We start from the raw sequence: 27,638 nt of genomic DNA on the forward strand, positions 1-27,638 counted from the left end.
CTTTTATATCCTTAGTTGCGGATAAATGATTTTAACGAAGCAGGGTAAGGCAATGTATTCACAGACGTGACTTCCGACTACCAACATGCGGGACTCCAACGCCTTCTCTTCTCAAACGAGACACGTTGCCCTTTATAAGAGTTGGACGAATTCCCGTTTTAATGACACAGGGGTGTTAATGTCTATCATTACAACAAAAACTGACATCGATATAACCGACTAACGACCCATGTTTGCTCTCGAGTAATGGGTGGCTATACTGTACTTGGTACCTTAATAACGAGGGGGATGCGGGCACTTCCTCACTCACTTCAACAAGCAAGATCGACGTTCGTCAGAAACTGAATTAGAAATGTATGAATCTGGATGTTTAATGTGATCCAGGTCATGGATTGCCTTGTGTGTGGATTGCCCTTATTTGTTTGTTTTTTCTTATAATTTTAACTCTTAGCTTGCTTACCAACCACATGGTTCCGGGTTCAGTCCCACTGCGTGGCACCTTGGGCAATTGTCTTCTACTATAACCTCGGGCCGACCAAAGCTTTGTGAGTAGATTTGGTAGACGGAAACTGAAAGAAGCCCGTTGTATATATGTATATATATATATATGTATGTGTGTGTTTGTGTATCTGTGTTTGTCCCCCTAGCATTCCTTGTCAACCGATGCTGGTGTGTTTTTGTCCCCGTCACTTAGCGGTTCGGCAAAAGAGACCGATAGAATAAGTACTAGGCTTACAAAGAATAAGTCCTGGGGCCGATTTGCTCGACTAAAGGCGGTGCTCCAGCATGGCCGCAGTCAAATTACTGAAACAAGTAAAAGATTAAAAGAGTAAGAGTATACGTCTATAAATAATTAAATAAATATTTACTTACATTCGCTTGATTATTTTGTGTAATTCCAGATATTAATACATCGTACATTGTAAAAAATCTCTTGTTCACTTCTCACTTTTATATCACATGACTGTATGCTCTTAAATACGTTTGTAAAACCTTTGAAACCCGCTATTTTGTATTGCTGAATTGGCTCATGTGGCAATAAAAGGAACAATCGTAATTAAGGACGCGAAATAGCAGAATCGCTACTGCGGTATTTCTTCCGGTCCGGTACTTTACGTTCTGCGTTCAGGTGTCACCGAGGTCAACTTTGCTTTTCATCTTTTTGGAGCCGATAAAATAAGTAGCAATTGAATACTGGAATCGTTGGGATTTCAAACATCTTCTGCTTAAACGTGCTGGCCTTCTATCAAAATTTGATGCTTTTTGTCCTGGAAAGTCGTTTTCAAGCGAGTCCTTGTTTTAGATTATACTTTGTTGATATATTTTCAAAAATTGGTTGATTATTTCTGTGTAGTGTCACACGGAATTACGGAATTATACTAGAGATAGGCGAGAAGCTTGTCACTTATTGTTTTATATATATATTGGTCTTGTTTGAACACAAAAGATATTATAAAACACTAGTTCTTTTTTTATTAGCGGTACGATTATTTTTATTGGAATACCTGGAAGACATCGATATTTGCTGCAATAGTCGTAGTATCAATATAAATAAGTACGGCTCTGTCAGCCTTAAAAAATTTTGAACAAAATATTAGTAGATATTTCGAAAGAAAAGAAAAACAGAACAGAAAAAAAAAACCGATACACAAAGAGCAAAGATTGATTAATAAGAGACAAAAAATGTTGACGATATTGAATTAAATATTCGTAGCAAAAACCAAACAATAACAACTCACACATTCACAAATTTTTACTGCACTTAAATATTAACGAATTCATGAGCAGCTTTATAAATATTGCTTGCTCAAGAAAATTTCTTGACATTGATAAGATTCAGTAGAAAGCAGCGTTCACAACTGAGTTGATCTCCTTGCCTTAGAAATCCATATAAGAATAACAACGGGAAAATTGACATATATCTACCTCTCGAAGACAAGTGGGGATCTTTCAGTGTACACGCAAAGGATTAACTAAAGGAAGCCTTAATTGATATATAGATCAGCGCACTGTCAAGCTATCAAGGAAAATCATATGGTAGTGTCTACTAAATGTATAAACAGGGGCGACAATCAGAGATAGTGAGGCTTCCATAGGCTCATGCCATAATTCAAGGTTGGCAATCACTCAAGGACATTGGCAATGATATTGAACTCAGTATGAACTTAAACGTTCTAATGAACTCGAAAATTGCAAAGCACTCAGGAGCTGTGCCCCATTGCGGATTGTAGAAGCAAAAATGGCAAAATTAGAGTTACGGAATTGAAAGTTCTTTTGCTTCACATATAGTAGTAAAATGTATTCGAGGGCTTCCACCCTAGGAAACTAGAAATTGAGAGAAAGGGCGAGCGGTGAAAAATAGGAGTTTCCAACAACACCCCTAGAGTCGCGTCACATGTTGCAGCACTGAGGGCGGTGGAAGTACTAGCCTCGCACTTAGAGACCAAAGTCGACGACCAGACAGCCCATCACCTGATCACAACCAAGAGAGCCATCTTATCGGCTTGCGAAAATGACGAAAGCATTGTGAGTGATCTGAGATGACAGGCTGTTGAACTCAATACAAAAGACAGGTAAAGAAAAAGAAGGCTCCCAAAAAAGGAAAAGAGGAAGAACTTACTCAAAGTGAAAGCAACTAGAACGTGCGAGAAGGGGATCCCTTGCGTGATGCACCAATGCTTTCCTTGTGAAAATAATGCAGAGAATAAGCTACTTGCCAGAGAAGAGGAAATAAAGCAAGAGGCGTTTTAAAATTAGAGTATAGGTGAAACCTCCCTGTAATTATCTACGATAATCAATCCAGAGGATGTGGGTTTCCTCAGCCAAGTTCAACACTCTAAAAGACTCATTGGCACTTTAGTTTTCATCAAATTCAAAATCAACATTAACGTATAGACTGCTTGTAAAAGCCACACCAGTAGTGCAATCCCAGGAATTTTCCCAAAAAGCGGATAAACTGACTGGAAGCATTGACCAGAATACCACTGATGTCTATCAACCGCTCAGAGCACATATTGTAATATGTGTGTTATCTGTTCTGTTTTATGATAGTACACTAATGAATTCATAAGAAAAGCGTTTATGTCTGTTGGGTCTCAATGAAAATAATAGTTAGCAAAGCATTTGAATAATGTACATTATTTGCATGTTTTGTATATGGCGGTTTCAGCGTAATTCTGATCTAAAGAGAAGGATAATGTATACCATACTCTATAGAAGTAATGACAGTTTAATAATAAATTAACAACACTTTATTGAATATAGACACATTGGTATCATTATTACATGCGTTAAGGCGGCGAGCTGGCAGAATCGTTAGCGTGTTAGAGTGAATTCTTAGCAGCATTTCTCCCGGCTCTGCACATTCTGAGTTGAAATTCTGCTGAGGGCGACTTTATTATTATAATTTAAGGTGGCAAACTGGTAGAATCGTTAGCACGTCGGACAAAATGCTTAGTGGCATTTCTTCCGGCTCTTTACATTCTGAGATCAAATTCCGCCGAGGCCAACTTTGCCTATAAACCTTTCGGGTTCGATAAAATATGTACCAGATGAGCACTGTGATTGATGTAATCGACTCGCTCCCCCCACCCCACAAAATTGCTGTTTTGTGCCAGAATGAGGAAGTATTATTATTGAACTCTTTAGTGCAGTTCTTTAAAAACGAGTTACTTGAACGTAATTATATTCACACTGAAAAAAGATCTATAGTAATTTAAAAACCTTAACTTATAGGCAAGTTGTTAATTTTCACTCCAAGATTAATTACGCTGTGTAACACAAATTTTGTCCTTGAGAAGCAACTGTTATGTCCTATTTGCTTACATCTAGGAAATATGAAAAATGGCTCATATTTCTTTTTTCTTTATTGCCCACAAGGGGCTAAACATAGCGGGGACAAACAAGGACAGACAAAGGGATTAAGTCGATTACATCGACCCCAGTGTGTAACTGGCACTTAATTTATCGACCGCGAAAAAATGAAAGGCAAAATCGACCTTAGCGGAATTTGAACTCAGAACGTAACGGCAGACGAAATACCGCTGAGCATTTCGCCCGGCGTGCTAACGTTTCTGCCAGCTCGCCGCCTTGAAATGATTTATATTTCTTTCAAACATTGCTTTTGTTACATTTATTCAAACCCCACCAAAATCCATACCAAAACATGGTTATGATGCTTCTCCACTACCCCTGCTCGTGATCAGAGATGCATATATTGTCAGCCACTAAGAGACATACTCATGTGATTAAAGTGAAGCAACTAACAAGCAAGTCTGTCATATTGAGCAGAATATTTGCTATAACGATCTCTGCTTTAGCAACTCAGCGCTAAGTTGCTGAAGCAGAAATATCGTTATAGCAAATATTCTGTCCGAAACGTAATGGAAAATAGGTCAGTTTCAAAACATTGATGTCTAGGTCACAAAAGCGAAGATTGAAGGGAATATTAGTAATTTCTTTTGATTTCTAGATAGAAGCAAATAGGAAAAACACACTTACTGACCAAACAATAAATAAATAAATAAATAAAATAGAAGTTTGTTACACAGTGTAATAAATGCGTGAGCGATTGACTTTCAAATCTTTCTAAATCTTTCTTAATCTTTCTTTTAATTGTTCCAGTGATTTGACTGCGACCATGCTGGAGCGCCGCCTTAAAAGGTTATAGTCGAAGAAATCGACCCCTGCACTTATTCTTTGCAAGCCTAGTATTCATTCTATCGGTCCCTTTTGCCGAACCACCAAGTTACGAGGACGTAAACACATCAGCATCGGTTGTCAAGCAATGGCAGGGGGAAAAACAGACACACATAAATATATACATGCATATCTCTCTCTCTCTCTCTCACTCTCTCTCTCTCTCTCTCTATATATATATATATATATATATACGATGGGTTTGTTTCAGTTTCTGCTTACCAGATCGATTCACAATGTTTTGATTGGCCCGAGGGTATAGTAGAAGACACTCGCCCAAGGTGTCACGCAGTGGGACTGAATCCGGAACCATGTGGTTGGGAAGCTAGCTTCTTACCACTCAGCCACGCCTATCTTGCTGAAAATACTTCCGATTATTTTGTGTAAAGAGATTGGTGTACGGTTTTGAATAACACGAAGGGAATATTTGCCATCCTTCCTTTTACATTCTTCTTTCTCATATTACACGTCTTTGCACGAATTATTCTTTATGAAATTTTGTCAAATAATTGCACAACGCAACCATTCGTGGAGCATGCGCACAAACGGTCTGCTGTTGCTTTGAAAGTTTGGCCTTCACTTTGATATGGTTTTGGCCAATTGAATTCTTGAGTAAATAAGATAGTTCAAATCACAGTACAACTAGTTTGTTGGCTTTTCATTAATTGAACCTGATTATTAATTTTTAATTCAGGCCAGTGATAGATAACAGTTCTTGCTTCATATGCCTTGCCTGGCAAATTCTTCGAGATGTCATCTTTTCATTCACTTCATAGTTCCATTCTGCAGCATTGTTCTTTGAAGAGATAACAAATGCAACGACTTTCATCTTCAATGTAGCGTCTTATTCGATATTTTTTTCTAGCGGAGACATTTTTCTTTCACACTTCGTTTTTTCTTTTGCTTGTTTCAGTCTTTGAACTGCAGCCAGGCTGGAGCGCTGCCTTGAAGGATTTATTCGAACAGACTGACCCCAGCTACTTATGTTTGACGACTGGTATTTATTCTATCGAATCTCTATTACGGAACCACTATATTACAGGGACGTAAACAAACCACTACCGGTGGTCAAGCAGTGGAGTTGGAGCAAAAGCAAAGACCTATATATGCACACCCTCACACACACATATATACACCCATGCATACAAAAAACATGTATTTTTTTTCTACATATATATTTACTCACACATGTATATGCGTGTTTATATATATATGTGTGTGTATGTATATATATATATCTCTCTCTCTCTCTATATATATATAGGGAGAATTCATAAAACAAAAAAACAAAAGACGAAGACAGCTGGTGTAGACAACAAACAGAAGTATTAGTTTAACGCTTGGGAAGTGAAAAAATCTTTAACGTTTCAAGCTTACGCTCTTCCACAGAGAAGAACACAGAAAGAAACAGGGAGAGAAAATAAAGAATGTGTAGTGGCTAGCGATCTAATATATATATATGTATAGTCACATTTAGTGGCAATTTTAGTTTTCCTATTTGGTAAAACATTGCGCACGGCATGGCTGTCTATGATATATATATATATATATATATATATATATATATATATATATATATATATATATATATATATATATATATATATATATATATAAACAATATATGAGTATATGCATATATATGTACATGTATGTATATACGTTCATCTACATGTACATATAGATACATAACTGGGTACATGACGTGGAAAAAGAACAAGGACAAAATGATAAACAAGGTGCAACAAACAAGCAGGCCACATAGAAACATCCCCTTCATCAGCTGCCACCATTAAAACTCCGGCGTTTCGAAGAATTAAGGCAGTACGCATCGTTAAAATGGTTCTTCCCACGAATACAAATTAAATTGTTTTCGTGGAGGGTAGTGGCGGACGGAAAACAAGACAGGAAAATGAAACGGTGAAATAAACAAACAAAAAGGCTGTACAGCCAGACGTGAAGTATATATATATATATATATATATATATATATATATATATATATATATATATATATATATATATATATATATATATATATATATATATATATATATATGTATGTGTGTATGTATGTATGTATATATATATATATATATATATATATATATATATATATATATATATATATGCGTGTGTGTGTGTGTGTGTGTGTGTGTGTGTGTGTGTGTGTATCTGTGTGTGCGTATTTATGTGTGTCTGTGTGATCCATTCTTTCCGCTTAATTATTTTATATAGAGATGGGTCATAGGCCTCAAATAATTTCTAATTAGTACCAGGCCTACAGCATTACCAAAAGTAGTAATAATAATTGGCCTGACACAGTTTAAGAGATATAAGACATTTCAGTCCACTTCATGGTTCCGGCGGATAAAATGGAAAAGGCGTTACCCCGAAGAATGACGAAGACGCATGAGAACAGCCACTCCGATTCACGGGGTTTGCACTTGCGGATAGCCATTTCTAACTTGGATAGCTGTGAACAGGGATGTAGACCTGAGTGCAAAAACGCCGAAGGTCTCCACATACAGCAGGTTCGACCACAAGTGTGTCAGAGAGAGACAGGCGATACTTAGATATTTTGCCCTTCTTAGGTAAATTGCCACATGTAGCATCCCAGACAAGGATCCTATGTTGCAGGGACGTAAACACACTAACACCAGTTGTCAAGCGGTGATGGGAGACAAACAAAGACACAAAAGCGCACACACATAGCTATATATACATACAGTTTCCATCCACCAAATCCATTTTAAAGGCTTTTGGTCGACCCGAGGCTATAGTAGAAGACACTTGCCCAAGGTGCCACGCAGTGGGACTGAATCCGGAACCATGTGGTTGGGAAGCAAGCTTCTTATTATGTGCATTTACACACACACACATACACACACACACACACACACACACACACACACACACACACACACACACACACGTTTGACGAAAGAGAGAGGGAGAGAGGGGGGGGAAGACACAGACAGAAAGTCAGACAGAAGGACAGACAGGGGCAGAGATATAGCGACAGACACATGTACATAATCTCGAAGCAGGTGGGAGTGATTGGCGAGAATATAATAAATTCAATAGTTTATCTATTATTAGATTTGAAGCTTAAGTTTTTGTTTTTATTAACCTTTGAATGAGACGAAGAAGAAAACAGAGGAGCGGCTCTCGATATTGTGGCAACGTAGTAGTAGTAGTAGTAGTAGTAGTAGTAGTAGTCGATCTGGTGGTGGTAGTGGTGGTACTAGTGGTAGTAGTAGTTGTAGTAGATCTGGTGGTGGCAATAGTGCTGGTGATTATAGTAGTAGTAGTAGTAGTAGTAGTAGTAGTAGTAGTAGTAGTAGTAGTAGTAGTAGTAGTAGTAGTGGTGGTGGTGGTGGTGGTAGTTCGCTTGGCGGCAGTATTGGTGGTCGTCGTCGTATTTGCGACGGTGGTGGCGGTGGTGGTGACAACGATGACTGGTTGAACATGTACTGCGTGTGTTTGTGTGTACGTGTGGGTGTTGATATGTGTGGAAAGAAGGGTGAAAGAGAGAGAAAGGAAAGAGAGAGAGACGGAGAGAAAGACAGAGAGGGCGAGAGATAAAGGGAGAGAGAAAGGAAGTGAGAGAGAGAGAGAGAGAGAGAGACACAGAGAAAGAAAGCAGAGAAAAGGAGGATGAAGTGAAAGTGTTTAAAAGGAGATATCTAGAGAGATAAACATTTGATAAATCGTATGAATGAATCGATAGTTAGGTATGTACGTGTGTTTATATGTGTACATACATATACACACATAAATATACACACATATGCGTATTATCTATTACTGAGTGTGAGGGGTGCGTCTATATCTATCTATCTATCCGTCTATCTATCTGTCTGTCTGTCTGTTTTTTTTTGTCTGTCTGTCTGTCTCTGTCTCTGTCTCTGTCTCTCTCTTTATCTCTCTCCCTCTCTCTCTCTCTGAATAAACACATACACACCCTCATATTTATATGTGTTTAGTTATACAGAGGTTTGTAGATATGCATGGATAGCTGGAGATAAATAGATAGATACATACACTGAAAAACTGATATAGAAATCTGATGCCTGTATATGTTATTGTACATTTTTTCTTTTTCTATTAGTTTTTGTTATTCTTTCTCTCTTTCACCATCTTTTTCTATCTATCTATCTATCTATCTATCTATCTATCTATCTATCTATCTATCTATCTATCTATCTATCTATGTGTCTGTCTGTCTGCCTCTCTATTTGTCTACTTATTTGTCTATCTACCAATCTATGAAGCAACATATCTATCAAATATTCTATCTAGTTATTTGTCTACCTACCCAGCTATTGATCTATCTATCAATCAGAATATCTTGCTTTCTCTCTGTCTGTATTGTCCAATATGTCTACCTATATATTTATCTACGCTTATATTTTTCCTACCTCCCTATCTATATTCTCCGAGCTATCTATCTTGCTATCTGTTTTTCTACCTCTCTAACTGTCTATTTTTATATCGGTCGATCGATCAATCAATGAATCTCTCTGCCTATCTATCTATCTATCTATCTATCTATCTATCTATCTATCTATCTATCTATCTATCTATCTATCTATCTATCCGTTTGTCTGTCTGTCTATCTGTTTGTCTGTCTATTTATCTGTTTGTCCACCTGCCAGTGTTTTCCTTCTATTTTTTTTTCTCCAATTATTCAATCATTTTCTTCGTTTCTTTCCGTCTGTCCATCTTTCTTTCAAACATTTGCTCGTGCTGTCTATCAGAGAGAGAGAGAGAGAGGGGGGGAAAAAGAGAGACAGACAGACAGAAAGTCAGACACAGACAGACAGACACAGACAGACAGACACAGACAGACAGACAGACACAGACAGACAGACACAGACAGACAGACAGACAGACAGACACAGACAGACAGACAGACAGACTGACAAATACACAGCGAGACATAGGGAGAAACAGAGACAGAGAGAAAAGAGGAGAGATATGAAGGAGAAACTAGATATTATGAGAGATAGAGAGACAGTGAGACTAATAAAGACAATTAAGGAGAGATAATGTGAAACTGAATAGACTATATCAGACAGAGAAAAAAGGAGAGAGAGAGAAGAAAAGGTGAACGAGAGAACGGCGAATGAGTAAAAGAAGAGTGAGAGAGAGAAAGAGCGAGCGAGAGAGAGAGAGAGAGAGAGAGAGAGAGAGAGAGAGGGAGACAGAGAGAGAGAGAGAATGGTGAGAGAAAAAGCAAGAACTGAGGGGTGTGTAGTTGCTTCAGGAACTGGCGTGGAATTAACTATTGCATAAATTCAATTGAAGATATCTATTGATTGAATGGAATCGTGATTATCAAAAATACTTAACTTCAGCCACGTTGCTCAGAACAACATGATGTAATAGCAATATCGGTAGTTGTTGATATTGTTGTTACTGCTGTTTCTGATGTTTTTGCTGCAGCCGTTATTGTTGTTGATGTTGTCATTGTTGTTGCTGCTGCTGCTGCTGCCTTTGTTGTTTCTGTCGTCGCTGATGTCGACATCGTTGCTGATTTTGTTGCCTGTGTGGCCTCAGATCCGTCCTGACCGAACACACGACCTAAGGTACCTAGGCAGACAATCGATTGTCCACAGTACGATACGCAAAGGCAGACATGCTTCGACATTTACCAAGTACCCACCTAGCACATTGCGACATAAGTACTTGTTGCTGTTGTTATTGTTCTTTAGCCACAGGTCAACCTGATCGAGCAGATTTATAGTCAAAGGTCGTCCAACTGTGACTATCCCGTCCTTTTCCCTTCGCGCTGTAAACTTGGAACCACATCAACCAACGCGCCTTTTTTTCGTTATTATTATTATTATCATCATTATTATTATTATTATTACTATTATTATCATTATTATTATTATTATTATTATTATGAGGATGATGATGATGATGATCATCATCATCATCATCCTCATTATTATTATTATTATTATTATTATTATTATTATTATTATTATTATTATTATTATTATTATTATTGTTGTTATTATTAAGACGGCGAGGTGACAGAATCGTTTGCGAAATGTTTAGCGGTATTTTTCACGTCGCTACGTTCTAAGTTCAAATTCCGCCTTGGCCGACTTTGCCTGTTATCCTTTCGGGACCAATAAATTAAGTACCAGCGAAACACTGGAGTCAATGTAATGGACTCATCCTCTCCCCCAGAATTGCTGAACTTGTGGCAAAATTTTAAACTATTATCATTATTATCATTGAGTGAGAGAGCAGGGCATGCCATTTAAGTGACACTGGGGTGATATATACGAAGCCCAATATACCTATCACGACTACCCGTTTGATAAGGATATACCAGGCACATGCATCACAACCATATGCACGCGACATAGTAATCTCATATCAAGATAAACAGCACATGACCTTGCAGGTGAGGTCCTGTTAGAAGATCCCTGAATAAGGGGTGTTTAAGGATAACAGCCATGTTTCCAGAGGTGAATTATTTAAACTCCAAAGAATGCCTCTCAGCACATGGCTATGATGGTCCCCCACTACTTTTGCTCGTGATCAGAGATGCACATATCGTCAGTCACTAAGGGACATGCTCAACTGATTAAGGTCAAACAAATGACAAGCAAGTCTGTGTTATTGAGTAGAATATTTGATGTAGCCCGTCTTTTATACCAAGACAAAACATGTACATGATAACATTTCCAATCAGTTAAGATGAGAAGTCATGAGAGCCAGTGGCTGGTACTGACTCAGGACATTAGCCAGTGCCTGGTACTGCATCTATTATTATTATTATTATTATTGTTCAGTAGTTTTATTTTTATAACGTGCTTTCACTTCACTACCGAGCGCAGCTCTGTGCGCCTTGGGTATGTGCTGTGGTTTGCTGTGGTGCTCTTATGTTTACTGTATTGAAAGTGTTTTGCGTAGAATGTGTGCAGTACCCAGTAGTGCAATTTTCTGGATGTTATATATATTTGTAAGTCCTGGTATTTTTGTTATGTATTTGTCTGAATATTTTATTATTATTATTATTATTATTATTATTATTATTATTATTATTATTATTATTATTATTATTATATGAAAACTCACAGCTCATTTCGCTGGCTATGATGGAAAGTGTCAGCTGTCCACTTCCAGCTGACTAAGGTGACATTTATTTACTGGTCACGCTTCAAGAACCCTGCGAATAATTCTTGCCGTTCCAAGCAATGCTGATTTTTGTAGGTGTTCTACCTTCACATTTGCACCAATCTTTTTTCGCCATGTTGTTAGTTGAGTGCTGATACTTCCAAGTGCACCAATTACTATTGCTATCACTCCTATTCTCTTCATTGACCACAGCCTTCGTATTCCTCATTTCAAATCGTCATAGTTGTTTATTTTTTCTTCTTCTTTCACATTGATCCAGTTGTCACCGTGGCATGCTATGTCGATTAACATACATGTTCTTTCTTTTTTATTCACCACAACAATGTCCGGTTTCCGATGTCTGGTCGGGTGATCGCACTGGATCATTGTATCCCACAGGATTTTACAATTCTCATTTTCGGTGACTCATGCCATGTCTTTGCTCTTTGTAGACCGTGATTTCCACAGAGCTCCCAAAGGATCATTCTTGCCACATTATCATGGCGTCTTTTGTATTCATTGTGGCAATTTCAGGCATTCGCTAACGATGTTTTACCACTCACACCATACATTCTGCGTTTGTTGCAATCGGTAGTGTTGTCTATTCTGCACTTCATATAATTGGTCCTTAACGCCTGTTACTGAGCTGCGAATATGAGTGCTTCTGTCTCTATCTTCAGGTCACGCCTCCTTATCCATAGCCACCGGTCATCTGTATCTGTTTTGGCGTTCACATTTCTGGCAAACTGACCGTACATTTCCCTTTCCTTCACGCTTTTTTTGTTCATTTCTTTAAATTTTTCTTAGTTACACAATTTTCAGTTTTGATGACACTGGCCTTCTTCATATGTTTCAACAGTAGCTCCACGGCATTTTTTATATACCATACTAAGCTGTTTTCCTCTGCTTCGATACAGTCCTGGCAACTGATCAAACCTCTCCCAACCTTTCTTCTGGACAAGTACAAACTATCAATGTCACTCTTAGGGTGGAGGGCTCTGTTTATTGTCAACATTTTTCTCGGTATCCATTTTCTTCATTTCTCTCTTTTACCATTTTGTAATTCCTGCTCCATACCCCAAGTACTGCTATCGCTCACGTATTAACTGCTTGGACATTATTCCATCCACTCAATTTTGAGCGCAACATCAACCTCAGTCTTCGGAAATACCTCATCCTCAGTTGCTTTTTTTATTTCCTTTTCCATTATCTCGTTGAACTCTAATACAGCAAGGTATTTGTATCCTTCCATTTCAATTTGTTTAATCACGTATTTAATAGAATTCGGTAATTCTATTCCTGCTATGGACTGTACCTTGCCTCTTGTTAGGTAGACTATTCCGCACTTCTTGATCCCAAATTCCATTCTCATATAAGCACTAAAATAGTGGACCGTGTTCATCTAGGAACTTACTTCAGTTTTATCTTTTCTATACAGTTTCAAATCAGCCATGAAGAGGGGGTGGTTGATTGTTTGGAGTTTTTTCCTTTAGTTGGTCGCCTAGGTTCATTTTCGTAAATATCAAGGTCGAAGAACAAAAAACAACGGAGATAGGCTATCACCCTGGAAAATCCCTCTTGTAATACCCAGGTTGCTCAAGCTTTTTCCGTAAGATATCAGTTCAGGTTTCCATCTCATCATACTTCTCTTCAGGAAGCACCTTACGTTCCTCGCAATTGCAAACAGATATAAGCACTCGAGGGTCCACGAATGTGAGATCATATAAGTTTTGCGACAGTCAATCCAGGCCCTTCCCAAATTTGTTCCCCTTCGTTTACAATCTTTCATTGCCATTATTATTATTATTATTATGTGAGAGAGCAGAGCATACCATAAAAGAGACACTGGGGTCAAATATACGAAGCCCATTATACCCATCTTTACTACCCATCTGATAAGGGTACACCAGGCACATGCATCACAACCATATGTGCGCGACATAGTGATCTCATATCAAGATAAACAGTGCATGACCTTGCAGGTGGAGCCCAGTTAGAATTTTCTTCAGGTTGAGTAGCCCATCCCACTGAAATGATCCTTGAATAAGGGTTGTTTAAGGATGCTGAATGAAACACCCATGTTTCCAGAGGTGAATTATACAAACCCAAAATAATTCCTCTCAAGACATGGTTATGGTGCTCCCCCACTACTTTTGCTCGTGATCAGAGATGCACATATCGTCAGCCACCAAGGAACATGCTCAACTGGTTAAGATCAAACAAATAACAAGCAAATCTGTGGTATTAAGCAGAATATTTGCTGTAGGCCATCTTTTATACCAAGACAAAACAATGTACAGTTAAGATGAGAAGCTATGAGAGCCAGTGGCTGGTACTGCATCAGGGCATTTATTACTATTATTATTATTATTATCATTATTATTATTATCATTATTATTATTATTATTATTATTATTATTATTATTATCATTGTTATTGTTGTTGTTGTTGTTGTTATTCGTGTGTTGGATACGTAAGACGTTCTTTTGAACAAGCATCGTAAGTTATGCTTTAAACTGTGCTTTTCGCATTGTCTATACAAATATATGTTATTAATTTTTCTCATAATATGACAATAAGAACACTAATAAACTGTTAATAGGCATTCGGTGGCTATTTCTGCCCCGTAGGGGGCAGTATTCATTTAATTATCCATTGCATTCATTGCATTCTGTAAAAAAAACACAAACACACAAGATGGCGTCGTTATCATCACTATTATTATCGGCATCAGCAACTATGGAAGCGTTGAGGGGGAAAGCCATCTCTCCCACCAGCCCTCGTACAGACGAAGACCTCCCCATCCCATCCTATCACTCACTCCCAGCGACAACAACAACGAAACAACAACAGTAGCAGCCTAAACAATGTGAAACCTCACGAAGCTTATGAAATTAGTTACAACAAAAACAGCAGCAATGACAGGAGCGCCGATGGTGAAGGTGGCGGAAGCAGTAGAGATGATGGCGGTGGAGACAGCAAAGGCTGCGACGCTACGACAGATAGTTACAGTAACAAAAACAGCAACAATACCAGCAGCAGTCGCAGTGATAGCAACACAGACGACGGCAGCGGCACCAAGCAGTGATGATGGCAGCAAAACAAGTGGCTGCAACCCACCACCACCACCACAACAACAACAAACAGCAACAACAGCAGTAGCAGCAACATTTACAACGGCAATAAAACCAACACCAACAACACAACACCAACGAGAATAGTAATACCAATATTACCAAAAACAACAAGAACACGTTCGCAGCAGCAGCAGCAGCAGCCAAAATAAGACAATATTACAACATAGACAACACAAACAAAGAGGTAAAGTTGGCCCTAACCTGGAAGCTCATCAAACATGAGCAAATCTGGACCAACTTAACCATCCCGAAAGAGGCAATTCAAGCAGTGGAGAAAAGCAGTTCAATATCAGATGCATCTCAGCAAAGACAAAGAAACCAGCAATAATAACACAAGCAGATACTGAAGCTGCGCTGAGATGTATGAGGGTTGATATCAAGTATATAGCGAGGGCTGACAATACGGCACTATTTCGGTGCTTTTTAAGTCATAAGCCTTCGTTATGGAGCATTCAATGACTTCTTGCAAAACCAGCAAAGTCATTATGTAACCATCTCATATGGGAAAAAGAATAGCGCCAAAACTTGACACGTGGTGGATTCTGGGATGCGTAATCGAGCAAAGGTCGGATACCGTCCGATACAGGTGATTGTTAGGGAGGATTGGTCCGGGGTGGATGTGGAGATATTTCTCCCGATCAAGTCCGAAAGCTTCAAAAGAATCCTGGACCACATCCGTCTCCAAAACGAGACGGTATTGCATATAATGACTGAGGGCAGAAGGCCGCATTAGTTTGTGGAGAAACTACTCATTTGCAAGCCTTCTGCCCTCAACTGATAAAAAGTGCAAGGGGTCGAAGGCCTCCACTGCTGCCTACGCCGGGACGAAATCCACAAACAACACCAGTACTGGCAAAACCGCCAGCAACAACAAACGAAACGCCACCAAAGACATTAACCACCCTAGAGGGAAACGAGGAAGCTCTCCCACTGCCCCCCCTCCGCACACCAATAAATACACACATAAATAAAAATATAGCCATACACACAGACAGACACACAGACCTTTTATCTTCCTGTCGTGAAGATGAAGGACCCCCCCCCCCCGCCAAAAAAAAATGAAAGCACAAAAGAAAAACTCCACAAAGCATAACAACACTCACAATAAAAAAAACAGTCACTACCCACGCAAACATCTCCCCAATAACACCAACACCAACACAACCAACACCATCTCTATCACAAGAATCCCCGAAACGCAAACGACCTAAACAGACACAAGAACAAACACTCATACAACCATCTGAAACCGCAGATACCACAATCACAGCAAACACAGACACAACCGGTACAACAACAACAAGAACATGACCACCACACTCAAGCAAACAAACAACACAGACACAAAACACTCAACTTCGTACTCATCAGAAGGAACAACGAGAAACTAATGGCTCTCGTAATACAAAACAAAACAGTAGGGATTTTCGAAACGAGCAAATTTCAAGTACCAGAAGATTTGCTTCTCGTGCGAATACCAGAAGATTTGCTTCTCGTGCGAATACCAGAAGATTTGCTCCTGATGAAACTCATATCGAGACTCTTAAAGGGGTTCCCCACCCCTACCAATTATGGAAGTTGAACCATCCGGCCTTCACAAGACACAGGAAGGTAAGTAAACCTTTCCCCTCTCTTTTTAGCTTGTCAACATGGTCATATTAAGAGGAGGAAGTATAAATGTTCGAGGCTTGGGGTCGTCGTAGAAGTAGGAGCGCCCGCTCAACGACTTCAGGTCTTTAGAGTTGGATGTAATTTGCTGTCAGTGAGACCAAGATTTCCAATACACCCGCACTAGCCCCCATTTTCAACAACTATCAGATCTTTGCATCTGTTAGTCGGCTGAGAATGGGAGGTGGGATAGCAGTGCTGTTTAGGAAGGAGCTGAGTATTGAGTTAACGTCGATCTTCCGGGACCCGGATGGTAAGTTGGTGGTCCTGGACGTGAGCAATAGCGAAGGTGGCCGTCTACGACCCTACCGGCGCCAAACGGCCAGATTTCTTTAGGTGTCTGGAAGACCTTCTGGGTACGTCTCACCCTTTACTGTTAGTGGGGGACTGGAACGAAATCTTAGATACCAGCTGGGATTGGGTGAGAGCAGCTGATAGAAGCGGGGGGGGGGGCGCAAAAGACTGAAGCATGCGATCAGTCAGTTGCAACTGTCTGACAGGTACCGTCGAAATTTCCTTAATGCGCCAGTGTGGACCTGGACCAACCGCTTAGGGTCATCTAGATAGTATATAGATAAGATTTTTACTGGGAAAATAGATAGTAATAGTGTAGGATGTCGACTTTTTAAAACGGTCGCCTATTCAGATAAGTTTGTAATCTGTACAGTCGACCTAGATAAGACGCGTAGGTTAGGACCCGGGTACTGGAAGCTGAACATGTTTCCGGCACATAAGACTTACAGGCACCGGGTCAACAATTTAGTTAAGCAAAAGTTGACAGTAACATTAGATAAAAATAGAAAGAAGAAGATAGTAGCTAAGTTAGACGAGGCTATTTGTAGTGGCATTGCAACCGACGTGCTACTAGCGAGAATGGCATTAGACCATTTCTTCGTTGCGAAACATGAAGGTTGTATTGTCAGAGCTAAGGCGCATGCTCTGAGTGCTGCATAAGGCAGATAACTTCAGCCGAAATCCAGGATGCCCTTGTCGGCTGCATGAGACACAAGTCACCTACGAGCTTTTTTTGTATATACTAGTCTTGATCTCCGGTCTCCTCGAAGCGCGCTACTGCAACTGGCAGCGGAACGCGAGTATTCCCAATTCTGTGAGCCGGGGTGTAGTGACACTGATAAAAAAAGATGAAAACAAGAGAGATACATTAGATAACTTAGGGCCCATAACTATGCTCAACACAGAGTTTAAGATTTTGGCTAAGGTGTTAGCGAAGAGGTTGGCGCTTGTCGTCAAGGAATTGGTTGGTGAGGCGCAATCTTGACTAGGTCCATACTCGACAACCTCCACCTTATGCGATACATCATAGAAAGGGTAGGTTGTAAACCAGGCTTCGGTAAGGCTCTGATCAATTTAGATCAATCGAAAGCATTCGATAGGGTCGAACATCGGTACCTAGGGGCTGTCCTCAGGAAGCCAATTTAGGCCCCGTCTTCAGAGGTTGGATCGCTGCAATGCACAGCGGCATCTGCTCGGTGGTCAAAGTTAATGGCCACCGCTCGGAACCGTTTCAGATTTCCCGATCGGTCCGTCAGGGAGCCCTCTCTCCTCCTTTCTGTATGTATTGACTCGTGAGCTTCTGCGGAAGCTAGAGCTGCTGCAGGGCATCGCGCTCGAACTCGGACGCGGAAAGGTTGTCTCGGCTTATGCGGACGACATTACTGTAATGATGTCGAACACCTCAGAAATCGAAGTGGTCGACACATCATTGGAGGAATATGAAAAGTTGACAGGAGAAAGTTAACACGGAAAAGTCGGTGGGCTTGCAGCTCGGCACCTGGAGAGGCAAGTCCGTGCCCTCCAACAGCGTCTTTGGGCGCTGGATGGACGGGCCGGTAAAGTTGCATGGGGTTTGGTTCGGACCAGACTTCCAGGTAGATAAGACTTGAGACAAGGTGACGAACAGAGTAGCTAGTCTCACCCAGAAATGGGTTGCGAGGAAGCTGTCACTGAAAGGTCGAGCAGAGGTTGCGAATGCGTACATCGCGACCGTCATCTACTACAGCCTGATAAAATTAAGTATAACATAACTTGGTCCAGAGTAAGGCATGCAAGGCCATATAATATCATTTCCAGATGCCTACCCTGTTCCGAGGAATCCCTGTATATTCTGTGTATCAAAGAGGAAATCGTTAATGGAATTTCGGAAAGACTCAAAAGGCTTATAGATGCACCTTTGCACATTGCAGTGATTGCTTTGATTGTAGCAGAATAAAACTACAGTCAGATAGAGAGAGAATCTCTAGCGAATATTTTTGCGGTGAAGAAAATTCACAGATTTCTCCACGGTAAAAGTCTTCGGCTTCAGACAGACCACCGACCGTTACTATCAATTTTCGGATCGAAGAAAGGAATTCCTATCCATACAGCTAACAGATTACAACGCTGGGGTAGAATATTGTTAAATTACAACTCTAACATGGAGTACATTCGTTCTAAGAAAATTGGCCATGCGGATTGTTTATCTAGGCTAATTTCGAAGAATGCGGAACCGCTGGAAGATACGTTGATAGCCGCATTACAATCAGAAAAGGAATTTAAAAACGCTATGTATAATGTAATTCAAGGAGTTGCCAGTGACTGTTCATGGTATAAAAATTAAATCATAGGAGGACAAGGAATTTTTGAAAAATAAACAAGAGAGAAACACGAATGCGAACCATTTTTCACTCTGCAACGATGTATTAATGTACGCACAAAGAGTGGTAGTACCAACAGCACTACAGAAACGGATATTACATGAATTTCATACTGGCCACCCGGAGATGTCAAGAATGAAAGCTTTGATGAGGAGTTACGCGTATCGGCCGACAATGGACTGGGACACAGAACATTTGGTAAAATCATTTAGAGGTGGTGCGCTAGCAGCCAAGGCACCACCGGTGAAATACCAATTGTGGCCTGAGACGGATTGTCCGTGGTCCAAGATACGTATAGACTACAAGGACCAGTGAATAGGGCGTTCTACTTGATCATTGTTGATAGCTTTATCTAGTCGCCGGAAGTATGCAGGTACAGACAACATACCTCGAAGGCAACAATAAATTTCCTACACGAACTTTTTGCCCGATACGATGTTTCGGACACCACCATAGTATCGAACGATGGAACACAATTTACAAGATACGAGTTCAAGATTTTCTGCAAAATGCATGCAATCAAACACATGTTTACTCCGCCCTACCACCCGAAGTGAAATGGGCAAGCAGAACGATTCGTAGATGCTTTCAAGAGAGCACTACATAAAGCAAGGAACGAGTTAGGAAATGATGAAGCGCTAAATTCTTAAGGCTGTGCAGAATAACACCCAGTCCGAACACCACTTCAGGCAAGTCGACTGCAGAGCTAATGTTCGCTCGAACGATAAAATCGATTTTAGACAAATTGTTGCCAAAAAAAAAAAAAGGTACAGAGAAAATTTTAAAAATTCATCTCAACATTTTGATGTTGGAGACAGAGAAAGAGAATTAACAGAAAACGTAAACAAACTGAACATTTAGAAATAATTCCTAAGCGGAAAAGGTACTGAACTCCCTAGGGAAGCAAAATTTCAAAAAGGTGTTGGAAAGAAAGAAAAATAAAAATAATAATAAAATAAATTTCGTTTCCTACGGAAGTCGAAATCTCAAAAAGGAAGTGGTTGTGGAGAGGAGCACGACACCCCACTGAGAGAACAGACTTGACCGAGCGACTACAAAAAACAAAGAGGCCTGAGTGAGAGTAGGGAGCTAGTAAACGTTAACCGTTCGAAGAGGTAAAGTGTCGTTTTGGTAGTTGCGCGTGAAATTAACATGCAAGTGGTTTGAGCACTCCACAGACACGCGTACCCTTAACATAGTTCTCAGCGAGATTAAACGTGCCGCAAAGTATGACTTGGCTGGCCCTTTGTAATACAGGTTCTACTCCTTTTTGCGAGCTGAGTGAACTGGAGCAACGTGAAATAAAGTGTCTTGCTCAAGGACACAATGCGTCTCTGGGAATTGAAGTCATGACCTTATGATCATGAGCCGAATACCCTAACCATTAAGTATATATATATATATATATATATATATATATATATATATATATATATATATATATATATATATATATATATATATATATATATATATATATATATGCGTGTGTGTGTGTGTGTGTGGGTGTGTGTGTGTATATACATACATACATACATACATACATACATGCATATATATATATACATGCATATATATATATATATATATATATATATATATATATATATATATGTATATATATATATATATATATATGCCCATGCATATGCGGCGTGGTAAAATAGTATCAATAATAATAATGATTTCAACTTTCTATAAAGTACAAGAAGCAACTCCGTGCATGTTCCTTTGTTCTTCTGATATCCTCAATCAGTCATAGCTTTTACCGCATTCGTTGAAGTGCAATAATATCGGCTAATGTGTACTTCTACTCGCTAGAAATATTCGTTTCTTGTTATCTTTTCCGTATTCCGTGCAATAAATACGCTAACACTAACTTAATTCACGTGGAAGATGTCTCTGAAACATCAGAATAAAAGCGTAGTGGAGATGTATCCGACCAAGTCTTTTATTGACGCAATAATGCTTATTTTAATTTATATATGTGTATATATATGTATATATGTATGTATATATATATATATATATGTATATATATATATATATATATATATATATATATATATATATATATATATATCTATATATATATATACATACACATATGTATTATATATATGTATATATATATATATATATATATATATATATATATATATATATATATATATATATATATATATATATACATATATATATGTATACATATTTATATGTATATATAAATATTATATATATATATATATATATATATATATATATATATATATATAATATTTATATATACATATAAATATGTATACATATATATATGTATATATATATATATATGTATATATATATATATATATATGTATATATATATATATATATATATATATATATATATATATATATACATACACATATGTATTATATATATGTATATATATATATATATATATATATATATATATATATATATATATATATATATATATATACATACACATATGTATTATATATATGTATATATATATATATATATATATATATATATATATATATATATATATATACATATATATATGTATACATATTTATATGTATATATAAATATTATATATATATATATATATATATATATATATATATATATATATATATATATATATATATATGTATACATGTATGTATACATATATATATACATATATATATATTTGTGTGTATGTATGTATGTATAAGATGAAAGACATCTTATCAATAATAGGTTTTATTTTAAAGGCAACATATGAAAACTTTGCCAAAGAAAACAGCTGTAAAAGACGATAAGCGTTGATTAAAGCCATGCAATGAACGAAATACAAGCCAAACATCTTCTAATAGAAGTGGTATGCGTTTTAAATACTCAAGTTACCGAATTTAATAATGTTTTAACATTGGCACAAAACCAGGAATTTAAGAGAAGAAAGTATAGTTAATTCAATCAGCACCAATGCTTGACTGGTACTTGTTTTATCGACAAAAGAGGGATAAAAATTCAAAGCAAGTCGATTACAGTGACATTTAAACTTTGAACGTAAATACCAAAAACTGATCCTCGCAAGGCAATTTAGTTCAACTCTTATCTGCCGGCCATTGCATTCCAATTACGAATTTAGTAAACCAATTAATTTAAAAATCCATCCTTTCCCACAGTAATTAAATTTGGTATGAGTTAATCTGCCAAATCGTTTTCCTGCTAATCCGTTAATCGAGCACTTACAAAAACATTCCTTTCGACTTGTTTTAATTTTATATAGTGTGAGAATGTTACAAATAATTTATGATTCTACAAACAATATTTGAATAAAAGTAATTTCTATGAGAAATAAAAGGTTTTTAGATACAAAACACGACTGAAGTTGCAAAAATAAGCTCAACAGTACAAAATAAGAAAATACACCCTCAACGCATATATGCATATGCATATAAAAATAAATAGTTAATTAGTTAGTTAGACAGACAGACAGACAGATAGATACATACATACATACATACATACATACATACATACATGCATACATACATACATGCATGCATACACGCATACATATATATATACGCAGACTTCATTCTTAGAAAGGTTTTGATGTTTTGGATCTTCAAATTCTGATTCTTTTTAAAAACAGAATATTTAAAACGAATGGAAACCAAATGCTTTTATAAAATAATTGTATCAAAGAAAGAAAATAGTCAGAATTAATGACATAGCATCAGAGAAAATGACATAAATGCAAGCCGAACATGGAAGCATGTTCGGATTGCATTTATGTCAATGATATGGCCATTAGTATTGATGGATATCAAATAATTCTCTCCCGTTGTATGACAACGTTTTGCTTTATTCTCACACTGTTGAGGGAATTATAAAAGGGAAATTAAATAATCAATTATGGTTCGTGTGATAATACATTGTGGATGCAGCCTGAAAAAGATTGAGTGCATTCTCAATGGATCAATGAGGTTATTAAAAAATAATAGCGCAACGGTTATTTCTATTTTGCCTTTGTTCGATTTTTGTTGTTGTGGTTGTTAATCGTGGAGTTGGCAATAACATCGACGATCCTCTACAGAATATCTCAGCATTATTTTACATGAAAATGAAAATATAATAATAATAATAATAATAATAATAATAATAATAATAATAATAATAATAATAATAATAATAATAATAATAATAATATAAAAAGCGAATTTGCTTGTGACTGAAATTTTTGCACCGTCACAAAGATTTCACGGTTGACATCGATACACCAACACTACAAAGATCATTAATTCAATATTATTTCAACTAATGTAGCATTGCATTTTGCCATTGAATCATCATCGTAGAAAACAAGAGACAATCCAAATCTTTAAAAACAAAATTATTTTAACGAAATATTTTAGAGAAAGGGGGAGAGAGAGAGAGAGAGAGAGAGAGAGAGAGAGAGAGAGAGAGAGAGAGAGAGAGAGAGAGAGAATATATAATCAAAATATCAGCTATAAATCTAATAACTAAGCAACATAGAAACCGAGAATTAAGTTTACAGGTGGTGTTTAAAATCAATACTAATAATACACGATGTTGGTTATTGCTTGGTCACGCTAAAAATGTCACGCTACCTTATATGGAATTAATGAATATGTTAGGTTTGTAATTAATTGCGAGTAGAATATAAAATAGTTGCTATTGTTACCCGTAACATATATTTATTACAAATATACAAATTAGACGTTTTATTCGATTTTATTTTAATTTAATAACTATTTTTATTTTGAAAATTAGTATTCATTTCATTATGTTATACGAACGCCATGAAATTTTATAACAGTAAAATTATAATTATTATACCAATATAACATTACCTGATATTAATCACATTAGTAAAAATAAATTCTCGTCGAATAACGGGTAAAAAGTTAATTAAAACATTATTTATGTCCAGTACTTTAATTTATGGATACAAAAATGGCGATAGGTGTTAAAATCTGTACGGTCTTGAAAAAAATGGTGGAATAGTCAATTTGGTAGAGCAGTGCACAAAAGGTGCTGATGACAGAACAGATAGAACGTCGGACAGAATGGTGGTGGGTGGTAGATTCGGTAGTACACAAAAATGGAGTGGGTGATAGAACCGGTAGAGCAATTAAGAAAACGGCTGTGCCTGGCGGATTCGTTAGGTTTGGAAAAAAAATGGGGGTAGTTTGTAGAACAGCCAGGCGAGCGAAGAAAATGGTGGTAGATAGTGGAATTAGTAAAGCAACAGACTAAATGCTCGAGTGTTATTATTTAATTATGTTCCTTTATGCTGAGCGTTTAAAATTCTGGTAGTCGAAGTTGTGTATGTAGGGCCATCAGTAAAGATCATCAGAAATCTTGAATATCAGCATTTGTTGAGACTTTGGGGTGGCTTTGTTGTTAATGGGGTCATTTATGAAGTTTCTGATAATTATTCTTAATTTGCTGAAGGGATTCTGGAATTTTCTCAACTGACCTGATTATTGCATGTTCGTTGCCAGACCATAGAAGGACAATTTTAGGTTCCTCCACGCTGATGGCGTATATTTTGGCAATTCTTATAGATTTTATAAGATCCATCACACGGATCTGGTGCCGAAGTACATCTCGCCCTTTTTACCACGTCTTTCACTTCACTCAAATATAACTTCTTTAGATTGACTTCTCCTGTTGGCTCTAGTGGAATTCTTACCACATTAGAAGAACCCAACGGCTGGTCGCTTCTGATGTCGCTATAAGTGCACTTGATATCATCGCTGATGGCTCACTACGACTAAATTAAGGGATTGCTTTTCTTTTTACAAAAGAGTTGTTTTGTCAACTTATATGGGCTAGCTAGGAATGCATGTCTTTTTGTTTTTACCCCCCACCCGAGCTCCTTCATATGGTATGCTCGAAAATCTGCTAGAACCGCCTAGCTTACCTTGCTCTCTTGTACAGCCTCTTGAATAGTTTCAGCTATTCTCTGAAACACTGGATTTTCTGTACTCTGTATTTTGGTTCTTTGACTGACGGTACTATCTTGGTGTCTCTATCTCAAATTGCTTTTCTACGTCTTTCTACGTCTTTCTACGGTTAAATATATAAAACACTAGCGCAGGGCATTGGTTTGGCACAGTCTTGCAGTATTTGTTGTTACTCTTAGCGTTCTGATGAAAATGTCTGCGAGAACAACGGGTCACGCTATACTGGACCCCATCTTTCCTTTAAACATCAGTGGTGCGGGGAGGGGAGAATCGCTGCTCTTATATAGCTACTGCTCTTACATAAACCTTGCCAAAGACTGCGCCATGAACAGAATCTCTTTCTAAATGCAGATCACTACTATCACGTGGCTTACTGTCCTGCTCGCCATGTTGGCTTCAGTCAAATTTCATAGACAGAAGACGTTGATGTGAAACCTCAGATACTGATATGAATTTAGACAGTTCATAAATTGTACACTCTATACAGGACATCCCCTTGCCCCTCCGTTTGTATATACATGTGTGTGCGCGCGCGTGTGTGCGCGCGTGTATGTACGTGTGTATATGCTTGGGTGTGTATGTGTGTGTGTTTGTGTGTGCATGTATATGTATATGTGTGCGTATGTGTATATGTTCACATCTGTACTGTATGCACACATGCATATGCATATATAGATATACATACATAAATATTGAGACATACTTGCATACACATATACACACATATACACATATACAACTTAACCTTCCATCCTCCTCGCCTCCTGTCGACAAATCAACCGATATCTCATAAAGGCGATAGTGCCAATTGATATTAGTTTTGTAACAGTATTATAATTATTTATCGCCTTCGTCTCTATGTAATAATCAAACTTCTACTGTTGATTGAGTTTTGTAAGATTCTCAATGGTTTGTACACAGAATGGAATTAATCTATTTAATATGTTTCAGTCTTCATTTTGATTTTCATAAACAACCAGCTTCGTGTATTCTTGTGGTGCTCGTCATTTTGTCTGCTTAATAATAAATAAATCTTTAGTGATCCGAACATATAATAATAATCATTGCTAACTTTAGCACAAGATTAGTAATTTTGAGGGTGGGAATTAGTCGTTACATCGACTATAGTGCTCAACTAGTACTTATTTTATCGACCACGAAAGGGTGAAAGACAAAGTCGACCTCGGTGGAATTTGAACTCATAATGTAAAGAGCCGGGAGAAATGCCGCTAAGTATTTTGTACGGCACAATGACGATCCAGTCAGTTTGCTGTCTCCGAAAGTATAATAACTAAGAATGTTTTCTAACTTTGCCACACAGTCTCTAATGCTACAGAGACTGAGAAAAACCTATTAATTAACTGGAATGTTATGTCGGTGGGTATTACTGCTAGGAATTAAACACCTCAGCCTTGCATTCTTAAAAACCTGCCCTATAACATACGTTACTTTAAAGCTAAGAACTAAGGCTTGTATCAAAGCCAAGATCTAAAAATCTAAAGCAGGAGTCCCCAACCTGGTCCATGTGGACCACTAGGTAGTCCACAGGAAAATCCAGGTGGCCCACAAGAAAATTCAGATGATCCGTGGAAAATTTTCTGTGGTCCACCTGAAGAATTAAAATTTTTCTGTACACGCACATGTCGCGCAAACGAAACATGCCCCATCGCATATGCGTGAGCGCATACGAGTGCACTCATTGCCTATTGGACGATTAGCTATCTAATTATACACGGATGCGTACCAGACTGGTACAGACGCGCACAATCGGATCCACTTTGCGCGCATTAAAAACACACAAAAAATTGTGTGTTCTCGGCTGGTCAACGCGATCGTGTTTTCTATCTGACTTTTGAATTGAGGATTACTAACGAAACCGCGGTTCTTACAGCTTACCCAACATATTGTGTTATCTCTCTAAGTACGTACATTTTTATGCAAGTATTAGTCTAATTGTAATCTGTAGAAATTTTGCTGTTAATGATATGGAAAAACGTTCCCTTAATTCTCCGTCCACCGATTCGGAAAAAAGATTCTGTAGACGATATCACGAAGATTACATCAAATATGGTATTGTATCCAGTGTAGAAGATTATTTTTTACCACAGTGTATTATCTGTTCAAAAGTATTAACTAACGACTCATCTTCGTTACTCACCACCGCATATTGGACGGAAGTAATACAAACTCCTTGGAGTAGATGTTTGCCCATTTATTTACCTGTTCGTCTCTTCTTTCAGTCGAAAGCCAGCACCGTCCCATATCGCTCCATATCGTCCCATATTATGTTATATGAATTGAACACATTTTCAGTACATTTTTTTGTTTTGGTCTGTTAGAG

The sequence above is a fragment of the Octopus bimaculoides genome, chromosome 5 (genome assembly GCF_046866305.1).
Source record: "Octopus bimaculoides isolate indiv1 chromosome 5, ASM4686630v1, whole genome shotgun sequence".
Classification (NCBI taxonomy): domain Eukaryota; kingdom Metazoa; phylum Mollusca; class Cephalopoda; order Octopoda; family Octopodidae; genus Octopus; species Octopus bimaculoides.